Here is a 13101-nt window from a genome sequence, read left to right on the forward strand (position 1 = left end):
ATTTTATTCTAAGTGGGGCATCCCATTAATGACAATTCTATCTCATTCATGAGCCCTAGAGAAACCTCAATGATTAATTCAATTTTCAGAATACTGTTTGAAGATCAGAGACAGAAGTAGTTGCAATCAGTTTGGAGGTAACTCCCATATCTCCCGTTCTCAAGCACTTTACCTTGAAAGATAACAAATGGAATGAAGCCAAATCTTTAACGTGGCAAAGTCTGCAGTTTAAATTGTCAACGTACTGTCAATGGAAAGGGTTAACTTCTCTGCTTCTTTGCAAAAGGGTGGATCAAACATTCACAAATATGCACAATTGTGTCAACTTTACATAACTTTATTTTCAGGTCAAAGATGAACCAAACACCATTTTAATCTGCTTTTAAAATCTTTTGCTTTTTTCTCAGCTTTTCTTCAGGCATCTTTCCAAATAAGTGCAAAAAAAACTGAAGAAAAGTAGAACTGGAAAAGTTTCCTTTCACAAATAAACAAAAACTTCAACTTTCTGAGACTAAAAAGAGTTAAAGAGGGTGGAGTGTCCCACAGCTTGTGAGCTCCACATCATAACCTCAAGGCTGAAGCTTATCTTTAGGGAATCCAACTTTTCGATGCCTTTTACAATTGTACAAGTTCTTTGTAATTCATACTTAAAGGTTTACTTTCACTCAGTAATTATAACCTTTCACTTTTCTCAGCACAGAAGCTGGCAGCATTTTATATTCAATCCCAATTGTAAACTTCTGTTGGAGCTGGAGAATGGAGAAGATCATGTTCACTGTAGATCTGCCAGCACAGAAACTGCACTGTGCTCCTACATACACTCTGTCTGCAAGTAGATGGAGTCTTTCAAGCCTGACCCTAGTGAAGGTCGTCCCTGTGACACTGAGGAGTGAGATGTCCCTGTAAATGTGACAATCTCCTCTGTCACTCTTGTTTTTGTATAATGTGAGGATCTTTGCATCATTCGTGTCGTGTGGAATGATCCTACCTCCCAACAGAGGAGGAGGAGCTAATGAGCTGTGACAGTGGATGGGACTTTCCGGGTTGGGGCATTTCAGCTGGAATTCCATCCTTGCTGAGTGTCTTTCCGCTTGCTAAACAATCAATGGCCTTTTCGAGCTCAGGTGATGAGGGTTCCTCGTCCAACTCAACCTTGCAGGAAGCTGCAAGAGACAGTCAAACAGAGACTGGGAGATGTATGTCCGTCGTGTTCAACCCAGTGGACATCTATTTACTTCTGTCAGTGAGAACTTCGCCATCTGCTTATTTCAGGGGCAACTTTGGTGATGGTCGGGCCAAGCACCCTCCTGATCCCATCATACACAGCACGTAGATTTCCATTGTCACAGGCAGTTTGGGTTTCTTTACGTTGGCTGATCCAGTGTTTATTTACACAGTATCTCCCTGTCTTTTATACAACTGTCTCAGCTAATTACACAATGCTCTAGCTGTTGGGTTTATGTTGTAATCAGGTAGACTTTGCTTTTTGCTTCAATGTCAGATTCATCTCTGCTGAGTAGGTCTCAAGCCAGTCTTTGTTGTGGGTTCCACCTTTACCAAATGTTGCTGCTGCTGGGTCAGAAACGATTGAACTCAGCAAATTCCAAGATCCATCAATATCAATGTTGTTTGATGAAGCTTTTGTCGATGTACCTGTAAATATTTCACTATTTTGTTTATGTTCCTTGATAATTAAGTTTCACCAATATAAAAGTAGGGAAGTTTTACAGCAGCTGTACAGGGCCTTGATGAGACCACATTTGGAATATTGTGTACAGCTGTGGTCTCCTTATTAGAAATAGATATAATTGCATTGAAAACATTCAGCGAAGGTTCACTCAACTCATCCCTGAATCTTCTGAAGAAAATTTGACCTTTACTCATTGGAGTTTAGAAAAATGAGGGGTGATCATATTGAAACAGATAAAATCCTAAGGGCACAAAAACAAAAAATGCTCACAAAACTCAGCAGGTCTGACAGCATCCGTTGGGAGAAAGACAGAGATAAAGTTTCGAGTCTGTATGACTCTTCTTCAAATCCTGAGGGGATTTGATAGGGTAGATAGCAGGAGGATGGTTCAGCTTGTGGGACACACTAGAACGAGGGGACACAGTTTAAAAATATGTGGTCTACAATTTAAGACGGAGTTGATGAGAAATCAAAGACCCTTCTCTCAAAGGGTCATTGTTATGTAGAATTATTTTCTACAGAAAGCAGTGGGGGCTGGGTCATTGAATGTATTCAGAGCTGAGTTAGACAGATTATTGATAAACAACAGAGTCAAGGATTATGGGGGACAGACAGGAAAGTAGAGTTGATACCACAACCAGATCAGCCATGATCTAATTGAAGGCTGAAGCAAACTCAAAGAGCTGAATGGCCTCCTCCTGCTCCTAAGTCTTATGTTCCTATATGTCTCTATAATGAAGGTATCACCGTGAAGAATGTGCAAGTCAGTAAGAATTGTCAGCAAGGAATAATCAGCACTTTCTAATTGGAAATGTTCATCAGTGGAACCTCTCAGACACTGAATTGTAGAGTTTGCACTAAAGATGAATTTATGATTGAATTACAAGTTCATAACTTTATTGAAACCAAGTTCCTGTCGAGAATTCCTGAATTAAGGGGCGAGATCACAGATGGTGCTTTCAGAAAGCAACAATGCGGCCATGAAAATCAATGACATACCCAGAGTATAAAACTCCAGCCAGTTATAGGGTTGATAACATCAACACAAACAGACCAAATACAGTCAGACTATCAGTCCTGCATGTGATTAAGACCAGCAATAACAGCAGAATCCAACCCCTACCCCTGCTGGTGTCTCAGCAGCTGGATAACCAATGGAATCCCTTCCTGCAAGTGAACGGCCTCTCTCCAGTGTGAACTCGCTGGTGGGCTGTGAGGTTGCCTGAATACCTGAACCTCTTTCCACAGGAAGTGCAGCTGAATGGCTTCTCCTCAGTGTGAATTCGCTGGTGAGTTACTTGTCACAGGGTTCCTAGCCTCTGACCTGGACTTGCAGCCACAGTATTTATTTGGCGATTCCAGATCAGTCTCTGGTCAAGTTACCCTCAAGTGGTGGACTCAGTGATGATAATGCCATTGAACACCAAAGGGCGATGGTTGTATTCTCTCTTGTTGGAGATGATCATTGCCTGGCACTTGTCTGGCACGAATGTTACTTGCCACTTCTCAGCCCAAGCCTGGATATTCTCCTGGTCTTGTGGCATTTGGACATGGACTGCTTCAGCATCTGAGGAGCCACGAATGGTGTGGAACATTGTGCAATCATCAGCGAACATCCCCACTTCTGACCTTATGATGGAAGGAAGGTCATTGATGAAGCATTGGTTTAGCCGAGGACATTATCCTAAGGAACTCCTGCAGTGATGTTCTGGGGCTGAGATGACTTACCTTCAACAATGGCAATAATCTCCCATTGTGCCAGGTATGACTCCAAACAGCAGAGAGTTTTCACCCTCATTCCATTTACTCCAGTTTTGCTAGGGCTCATTGATGCCACACTTGGTCAAATGCTGCCATGATGCCAAGGACAGTCACTCTCACCTCATCTCTGGAGCTCAGCTCTTTTCCCCATGTTTGAACCAAGGCTGTAATGAGGACAGGAGCTAAGTGGACCTGGCGGAACCTAAACTGAGCATCAATGAGCAGGTTATTGCTGAGCAAGTGCCGCTTGACAACACTATTGATGTCCCCCTCCTGGATGTGACAGGACTGCAGAGCTTAGATCTGATCCATTGGTTGTGGGTTTGCCTAGCTTTGCCTATCACTTGCTGCATAAGCTGTTTGGCATGCAAGTAGTCCTGTGTTATAGCTTCACCACCTTATTTTTAGGTATGCTCGATGCTGCTCCTGGCATGCCCTCCTGCACTCTTCATTGAACCAGGGTTGATTCCCTGGCTCTATGACAATGTTAGAGTGGGAGTTATGCCGGGCCATGAGGTTACAGATTGTGATTCAGTACATTGCTGCTGCTGCTGATGGCCCACAGCACTTCATGGCTGCCCAGTCTGTTTGAAATCTATTCTATTTAGCATGGTGATAGTGCAACACAACACGATGGAGGGTATCCTCAATGTGAAGATGGGACTTCATCTCCACAAGGGCTGTGTGGTGGTTACTCTTACAGATACTGTCATGGACAAATGCCTCTGCAGGAGGCAGGTTGGTGATGATGTATGTTTTTCCCTCCTGTTGGTTCACTTAGCACCAGCCACAGACCCAGTCTAGCAGCTATGTCCTTTCGGACTTGCCCAGCTCAGTGTGTAGTGGGGCTACCGAGCCACTCTTGGTGATGGACATTGAAGTCGCCCACTCAGAGTACATTCTGCACCCTTGCCACCCTCAGTGCTTCATCCAAGTGGTGTTCAACATGGAGGAGCACTGATTCATCAGCTGAGGGAGTGCGGTACATGGGAATCAGCAGGAGGTCTCCTTGGCCATGTTTGACCTGATGCCACAAGACTTCATGGGGTCCGGAGTTGGTGTTGAGGACTCCCAGGGCAACTCCCTCCCGACTGTATATCACTGTCCTGCCACCTCTGCTGGGTCTGTCCTGCATCTGGGACAGGACAAACCCAGGGATGGTGAGGTTGAATGTGTTTGTGTTTCAGAGCATCTACTTTGGTTTAAAATCTCTTTCACAGGCAGAACTTTGAAACGGTTTCTTATCAGAATGAACAGGTTGATGTGGAGTCAAGTGGGATGACTGAGTGAATCTCTCCCACACATGGAACAGGTGAACAGTCTCTCCCCAGTGTGAGTGCACTGGTAGATACTGAGTTCACATGATCACCTGAACCCAGTCCCACAGCGAGAGCACCTGAACGGTCTCTTGTCAGTGTGAACATGTTGATAGCACGTCAGCTCCAGAGAACCTTTATAACACTTCCCACAATCCAGACGTTTAAAAGATCTTTGATGAGTGTGAACTCACTGATGTGCCAACAGGTTAGATGAATCAGTGAATCCCTCCCCACACATGGAGCAGGTGGATAACCTCTCCCCAGTGTGAACTCACTGGTGTTGCAGCAGGATGGACAATCACCTGAACCTCTACCCGCAGTGAGAGCAGGTGAATGGAGTGGAACCGGAGTGAATGCAATGGTGAAACATCAGTGAATGTGGGTTTTTAAAGCTCTTGATACATCTAAGCATTTAAACCTCTCTCTGCAGTCTGAACTTGCTGAGTATGTGGAGGCTGGATGGAGAAAGATGTGGGTTCAAGGCTCAGACAAGGGGGGAGTTAAGAGACAGTATGTCTCAGTAGGCTAGTGGGAGGGAAGAAGCAGAAGCAGCTGATTGGATTGTCTCAATCTTAGTGACAAAGAAGCTCCATGAGCTCCTCACACTTGTTGTTGAGGGTGGAGGAGACAGGCGAGAGGGAGAGCCTTTCAAAAGGAACTAACTTGCGTTAGAGATATTAAAGAGGCTCAACACTGTCTGTTGAACATAAAACTTATTTATTTCACTTTTATTCATAATATTAACACCTATAATTGTGCTGGAGTTTATTAACATCAGCCGAAGCAGACCCCAATGAACATGGGATTCAGTCCTGGATGTGAGTAAGAGCAAAATCCAATTACTGTTGTTGCTTGTGAACTCGTTGGTGTGTCAGCAGGTGAGATGACTGAGTGAATCACTTCCCACACTTGGAGCAGGTGAATGGTCTCTCCCCAGTGTGAGTACGCTGATGTACAGTGAGGTGAGATGAATGCCTGAACCCAGCCCCACACTGAGAGCACTTGAATGGTCTCTCGTCAGTGTGAACACGTCGATGGGATATCAATTCCCTGGGACGTTTAAAGCAATTTCCGCAGTCTGGGCATTTAAAAGGTCTCTCAGCAGTATGAACATGCTGGTGTCTCAGCAGGTTAAATGACTGGGTGAATCCTTTCCCACACTCGGAGCAGGGGAATGGTCTCTCCCCAGTGTGAGTTCGCTGGTGCACAGTGAGTTGAGATGACCACCTGAACCCAGTCCCACACAGGGAGCACCTGAATGGTCTCTCATCAGTGTGAACACGTTGATGAGATATTAGCTCTCCGGAACTCTTAAAACACATTTCGCAGTCTGGACATTGAAAAGGTCTCTCCCCAGTGTGAACTTGCTGGTGTTTCTGTAGGGTGGATGAATCAGTGAATGCATTCCCACACTCAGGGCAGGCGAACTCTCCAGTGTGAACTCGCTGGTGTTTCGACAAGGTAGATGAGGTAGTGAATCCCTTTCCGCACTCAGGGCAGGTAAATGGCCTCTCCCCAGCATGAACTTGCTGGTGTTGCAGCAGGGTGGATGACCGAGTGAATCTCTTCCCACATTTGGAGCAGGTGAATGGTGTCTCCCCTGTGTGAACCTGCTGGTGTCTCAGCAGGTTGGATGATCGGGTGAATCCTTTCCCACACTTGGAGCAGGTGAACAGCCTCTCCCCAGTGTGAACTCGCTGGTGTGTCAGCAGGGTGGATGAGTGAATGAATCCCTTCCCACACTCAGAGCAGGTGAATGGCCTCTCCCCGGTGTGACTGCGCTGATGAATTTCCAGCTCCGAAGGGGTTCTGAATCCCTTCCCACAGTCCCCACATTTCCACGGTTTCCCCCTGTTGTGACTGTGCTTATGCCTCAACAGGCCAGATGATTGACTGAAGCCTTGTCCACACACAGAACACGTGTACAGTTTCTCCCCACTGTGAACACTGCTTTTTCCTTCCATGTTCAAAATCCATTGATGTTCAGGATCTGATGAACTAAGTGACTCTGTCAGATTTGGTTGGTGTTTCCTGCCTCAAATTCCAGATCTTCAAAAATCCTGTAAAAAAAAATCATCACTGTAGGTTCAGGATTAAATATTCAGAAGAAACAAATATTACTCCTGGTTTGAGTTTGCTGTATGTAAGTCCTCCCCTTCTAACCCCCTGGAAAAGGAGTTTCCAAAATCCATCCCTGTCAGTCCAGGATAGAAATGAACAACATTCTTTCCTCCTGCAACCTAGACCAGGATGACCGCGCATGCGCCCTGCTGCACATTGCCCCCTATAAAGATGGCGGCCGTTAACCCGGGCCTGAGACCTGAAGAGTCTCAGTTGTCGTTTTAGCACAAACACTGGACCGAAAGTTTCTAATTCGGGTCCGGAGGCCTGCACCGGGTGTTTATAAAGTTTCCGAGTCCACACTGACTCCATTTCTCTCCTGCACTCGGCTGTTACTTACCCTTTCCCGCCTCCTTCCTCCTTCAGCTCCCGCACTCCCCGGGCTTCAGGTATAACGACACTGCGCTTGCGCGGGGCGTCAGCTCTCGTGCCCCGCCCCTCGTTCACTCTGATTAGTTGGAGGACCAGCCGCTCCCGTTCGGTCCTCCAGTCCCGCCCCCTTCTTCCTATTGGTCCGGAGCTGCCGTCAATCAGCCGGGCATTGTGACGGTTTCAAATGGTGAGAGCGGCCACAGACTCAGCCTGACTTGCTGATTCTTGGCAGCATTTTCTGTTTGGGAATTAGAGCTAGAGATGGATGGTCAGTTCCCCTCTGTCCGGGGGGGATTCACACTCATTTCCCTAGTGCACTGATTATCACCTTTACTTTACATGAGAAAGTCCCCGGTTCAATCCCGGCTGGAAGCTTTGTGTTTACAATTGTTACTGAGGAGGAATTAACAGTGAGTTTAGTTTCATGTCGAACAGGGGGACAGTTATTGTCTCATTATTTCAAATCCCCTTCTTCACCTTTGAACAGGGAACGGTAATTCAGAGAAAACTGATCCACTGTGAACCCAAAACAAGATACTGCAGATGCTGGAAATCCGACCTCAAAACAGAAAATGTTGGAAACACTCAGCAAGTCAAACAGCTTCTGTGGAGAGGGAAACAGAGTGAATGTTTCAGATTGGTGATCTTTTATCCAAACTGGAAGAATTTAAAGATTTAATAGTTTACAAATAAGTACAGGGTCAGGGAAAGGAGAGGGGGAGAGGAGGAAAGAACAAGCAGACTTGTGATAGGATGGAAGGCTGGAGTGATTAAATGACTAAGGGGATGATGGTGCGAGGCAACATCGGGTGATCATGAGACAAGGAAATAAACTAATGGGACAAGAGGAGAAACAAAATACAGGTCCAGAGGAAGTATAAATGGTAATAGCAAAATCATCACCAGCACTGACTTTCTGAAAAAAATGGGAGTGGTGGTTTTGATCTGAAATTGTTGATCTGAATGTTGAGTCCGGAAGGTTGTTAAGTGTCTAATCAAAGATGAGCTGCTGTTCCTCGAGCTTCCATTGAGTTTCATTGGAACAGTGCAGGAGGCCGAGGACAGAGAAGTCAGAGCGGGAGTGGGGCAGAGGAAAATTAAACTGCAAATGATCAGATCCTCAGGACCACACTCACAGACTGAATGGCGATGTTCCACAAAGCAGTCGCCCAATCAGGAGTTATTCTCCTCAGTGTAGAGGAGACCGCATTGTGAGCAGTGAATAGACAATACTAAAATGCAGAACGTACAAGTAAATCACTGTGTCCTGGAAAGTGTGTTTGAGGAACTGGAACGTGGGAAGGGAGGAGGTGAAAGGGCGGGTGCTGCATCTGCTGTGCTTACATATAAATCATTCACAGTGATGTTCATAAGACACAAGGTATGGGGCCAAGGGTAGCTCATAAGGCCCATTGAGCCTGCTCGATGTTTAAATGATCTTCCACTTTAATCCACCTTCCCGCCCTATCCCCATATCCATTGATTTCTTTTGAAGCCAAATATTCATGGATTTCCATATTGAATATACTCAAGATGGAGAAAAATAGATTCAATGCAAGTTTTAATCCAGAAAATTTCCAAACAAGGTGCGCAGAAATTGTAAATTCACCTCCTCACTGCTTGGCAATCACATTAACTGAACTTTATACTGGCCCCATGCTAAAATCTAGTCATTCTCTGACAGATATTCTTAATGCCATGAATGGTAGATTTAGAATAAAAATCGTGCTCCATTGTGCTCTAAAGGTGAGAGACAACTGTGTAGATGATTCTTAATGTAACAGACTGGCTCATTGGATCTTCTCATTTCATTCCACCTTATTTTCAGCAAATGGGAGAATTCCTGAAATAGAGGATGGTGAATAACAGCTCAAAACCACAGACCACTCTCTCACTGTAATACTGATCCTTCCACCATACAGGAATTTGGGACAAAAGTGGATTTGATGCTCAGACTAGCTCTTGTCTCTGTATTATAACATTGACTGAGAAGCACCAGAGAAGGTGCAAAAAAATTTACTGGAATGATGCCAGAACAGGAAAATGATATCAGCTCTCAAAGATTGAACAGATTGGAAAGGCTTCCTCTGGTATAGACAGTGAGGGGTAACCTTATCAAGGCCTTTAAGATAATGAAAGGGTTTCACAGGGTAGACAAATGGAAGATGTCGCAATTGTGGATGGTTGAGGGTAAATATAAATTAGTCACTAATAAATCTAATATGCAATTCAGAAGCAACTTCTTTAGCCAGAGGTAAAGTGGACTGTAAAAGCTTTTGTAAGTATGTAAAAAAAGACTAGTGAAGACAAATGTATGTCCCTTACGGTCTGAAACAGGAGAATTTATAATAGAGAACAAGGAAATGCCAGAGGAATTAAACAACTACTTTAGTTCTGTCTTCATGCAGGGAGACACAAATAACTTCCCAGAAATACGAGAGAACCAAGGGTCAAGTGAGAGGGAGGATTTGAAGGAAATTGGTATTACTAAAACAAGAGTTCTGGAGAAATTAATGGGACTGAAAGCCAATAAATCCACTGGGCTCGATAATCTACATCCCAGTGTACTAAAGGAGATGACCATAGAAAGAGTGGATGTGCTGGTTCTCTTCTTCCAAAATTCTGTATATTCTGGAACAGTCCCGGCAGATTGGAGGGTGGCACATGTAACCCCACTATTTTAAAAAGGAGGGAGGGAGAAAACAGCGAATTAAAGATCAATTAGCCTAACATCAGTAGCAGGGAAAATGTAAGAGTCTATTATAAAGGATATGATAACAGGATATTTAGAAAATATTAACAGGATTAGAAAAAGTCAACATGGATTTATGAAAGGGAAATCATGTTTGACAACCCTACTGGAGTTTTTCTGAGGACGTAACTAGCAGAATAGATAGAGGAGAACCAGTGGATGTTGTGTATTTGGATTTTCAGAATGCTTTTGATAAAGTCCCACATCAGAGGTTAGTGTGTAAAATTACAGCACTTGGGATTAGGGTAATATATTGGCATGGATTAAGAATTGGTTAGTAAACACGAAACAGAGAGTAGGAATAAATAATTCTTTTTCAGAGTGGTGATTAGTGAGTTACCACAGGGATCAATGCTTTGGCCACAACTATTCACAATATATATCAATGATTTGAATGGGGGAACCAATGTAATATTTCCAAGTTTGCTGACGACAAGAAACTTGGTGGGAATGTGAGTGTTGAGGAGGGTGTTAAGAGGCTTCAAGGCGATTTAGACAGGTTGAGTGAATTGGCAAATACATGGTAGATGCAGTATAACTGGATACGTGTCAAGTTATCCATTTTGGTCAGAGAAACACTCGCAAAGTATTGTTTAAATGGTGAATGATTGGGAAATGTTGATGTTCAAAGGGACCTGGGTGTCCCTGTACACCAATCACTGAAAGCAAACATGCAGATTCAACAAGCAGCTTCGAAGGCAAATGGTATGTTGGTCTTCGTTGAGAGAGGACTTGAGTACAGGAGCAAGGATATCTTAATGCAGCTGTACAGGGCCTTAGTGGAGTACTGCGCACAGTTTTGGTCTCCTTACCTAATAAAGGATATACTCGCCATAGAGGGAGCAAAGCGAAGGTTCACCAGGCTGATTCCTGGGATGGCAGGATTGTTGTATGAGGAGAGATTGGGCCAACTAGGCCTATATTCACTGGACTTTAGAAGAATGAGAGTAGATCTCATTGAAACATACACAATTCTGACAGGGATGACCAGACTGGGTGAAGGGATGATATTTCTCCTGGCTGGTGGGTCTAGAACAAGGGGTCACAGTCTCAGAATACGGGGTAGGCCATTTAGGATTGAGTTGAGGAGAAACTTCTTGACTCAGAGGGTAGTGAACTTGTGGAATTCTCTACCACAGAGGGATGTGGAGGCCAATTCAGTGAATATATTTAAGAGGGAAAAAGAGAAATTTCTGAACTCTAGAGGCTTCAAGGGGCATGGGGAGAGAGCTGGAGTATGACGTTGAGAGAGAGGATCAGCCATGATCATATTGAAAAGCAGAGCAGACTCGAAGGACCGAATGGCCTATACTCCTGTTCCAATCTTCTATGTTTCTATATGTTCAAAATCATGAAGGGGCTGGATAGAGTAGATAGGTCGAAACTATTCCGGCTCGTAACGGGATCGAGATTGGGAGGGCACAGATTTAAAATGATTTGCAAAGGAAGCAAATGTGATGTGAAGAAAGACCTTTTCACACAGCGAGTGGTTCGAGACTGGATGCAGGTTCCATCGAGGCATCCAAGAGGAAAATAGATGATTATTTGAATAGAAACAATGTGCAGGGCTATAGGGGAAAGGCAGGAGAATGGCACTACGTCATGATGCTCATTTGGAGAGCTGGTGTGGACACAATGGGCCGAATAGCCTCCTTCTGCACCATAACAGTTCTCTGAAAATTTCAATTATCCTCCGCTTTGAAACATACAGGCACTTGGTAGCTGAAAAGTCTCCACTAAAATAAATAAATAACGAAATAAATCTCTTGCATATTTTGAAGCTGTTTTGTTTTCTCTGTATGACCTTAATATGAAGCTACATGACTAATGTTATTAACGTTTAGGTTGGTAAAAATGAGGAACTGAAGCACAATAACACACACAGACACACACCCGAGACTGACAGACGGAGTGGGTCTCTCAGGAGAGACACACACAGACACACACCCGAGACTGACAGACGGAGTGGGTCTCTCAGGAGAGACACACACAGGCACATACACCGAGACTGACAGACGGAGTGGGTCTCTCAGGAGAGACACACACAGGCACATACAACGAGACTGACAGATGGAGTGGGTCTCTCAGGAGGGACACACACAGGCACATACACCGAGACTGACAGACGGAGTGGGTCTCTGAGGAGAAACACACACAGGCACATACACCGAGACTGACAGACGGAGTGGGTCTCTGAGGAGAAACACACACAGGCACATACACCGAGACTGACAGATGGAGTGGGTCTCTGAGGAGAGACACACGCAGACACATACACCGAGACTGACAGACGGAGTGGGTCTCTAAGGAGGGACAAACTCCCTGAAGGCAAGGATGTCATCAACTTGGCTCAGTTTTTGCCCCATTTTCGGCTGGAAATTTGGTGAATGATTGTAAATGAACGGAAATAAGAAAACAAAGAGTTTTGGGATGGTTTTTGTTCCAATTACCCGATAATTAATTCGGTGGGCACCTGGTTAATATTGGAAATGATGAAGAGTGCAGTTAGCAGAATTCATACCTGTGCATGGAGACCATAAATTTCAAAACCATCACCTTCGCCACTCAGCCACTAATATGCGCCTTGCAATCTGTGCTGTTGGTTGAGACAGAAATCTCAATAGAATTAACAAAAGGAACACTTAGGAAAACGTTTGAGGTGTTGTAGCCCACAGGAGATACAGAACAAGAACTAGAATGTGGGATTAGGCTGGTTTGTTCTTATACTGCCAGCATGGACATGATGGATCGAATGGCCTCCTTCAGGGCCGTAAAGATTTTTAGTTTTCAATGTTTCAATGCTTCAAAATAATCATGCCCACCCGCTTCCCCTGTCTTATGAGTGTTTGCTCAATGAAATGTTTGTAAAAGGTAACGGTGGGGAAGGATTGAGAGTTTTCAGTGTGGGATAGAAGTGACATGGATCAGCAGAGAAGCAACACTTTTCCAATTAGAGCAGAAATAGATGACAGATACAGAATCCCTCTCCCACCTTTGGATTCTTTACTAATTCCATCACCATCACTTTTGCCTTTCATCCTTATCCCTTTTGTTATTTATTCTCTCCTGCCTTCCGCCCGATCACA

General features: G+C 44.5%; 1 long non-coding RNA gene across 1 annotated transcript in view; it reads right to left on the minus strand.

Annotated features, from left to right (window-relative positions):
- Nucleotides 1–6311: 6311 nt before the first annotated feature.
- The window catches only part of LOC144698256 (uncharacterized), a 117243-nt gene continuing 110453 nt past the window's right edge, over nt 6312–13101 (minus strand). Inside the window, exon 3 of the long non-coding RNA XR_013580472.1 lies at nt 6312–6708. This is a non-coding gene — a long non-coding RNA (uncharacterized LOC144698256). The remainder of the gene's footprint in view (nt 6709–13101) is intronic.

This window comes from Cetorhinus maximus, chromosome 23 (genome assembly GCF_964194155.1).
Source record: "Cetorhinus maximus chromosome 23, sCetMax3.hap1.1, whole genome shotgun sequence".
In the NCBI taxonomy this organism is placed as follows: domain Eukaryota; kingdom Metazoa; phylum Chordata; class Chondrichthyes; order Lamniformes; family Cetorhinidae; genus Cetorhinus; species Cetorhinus maximus.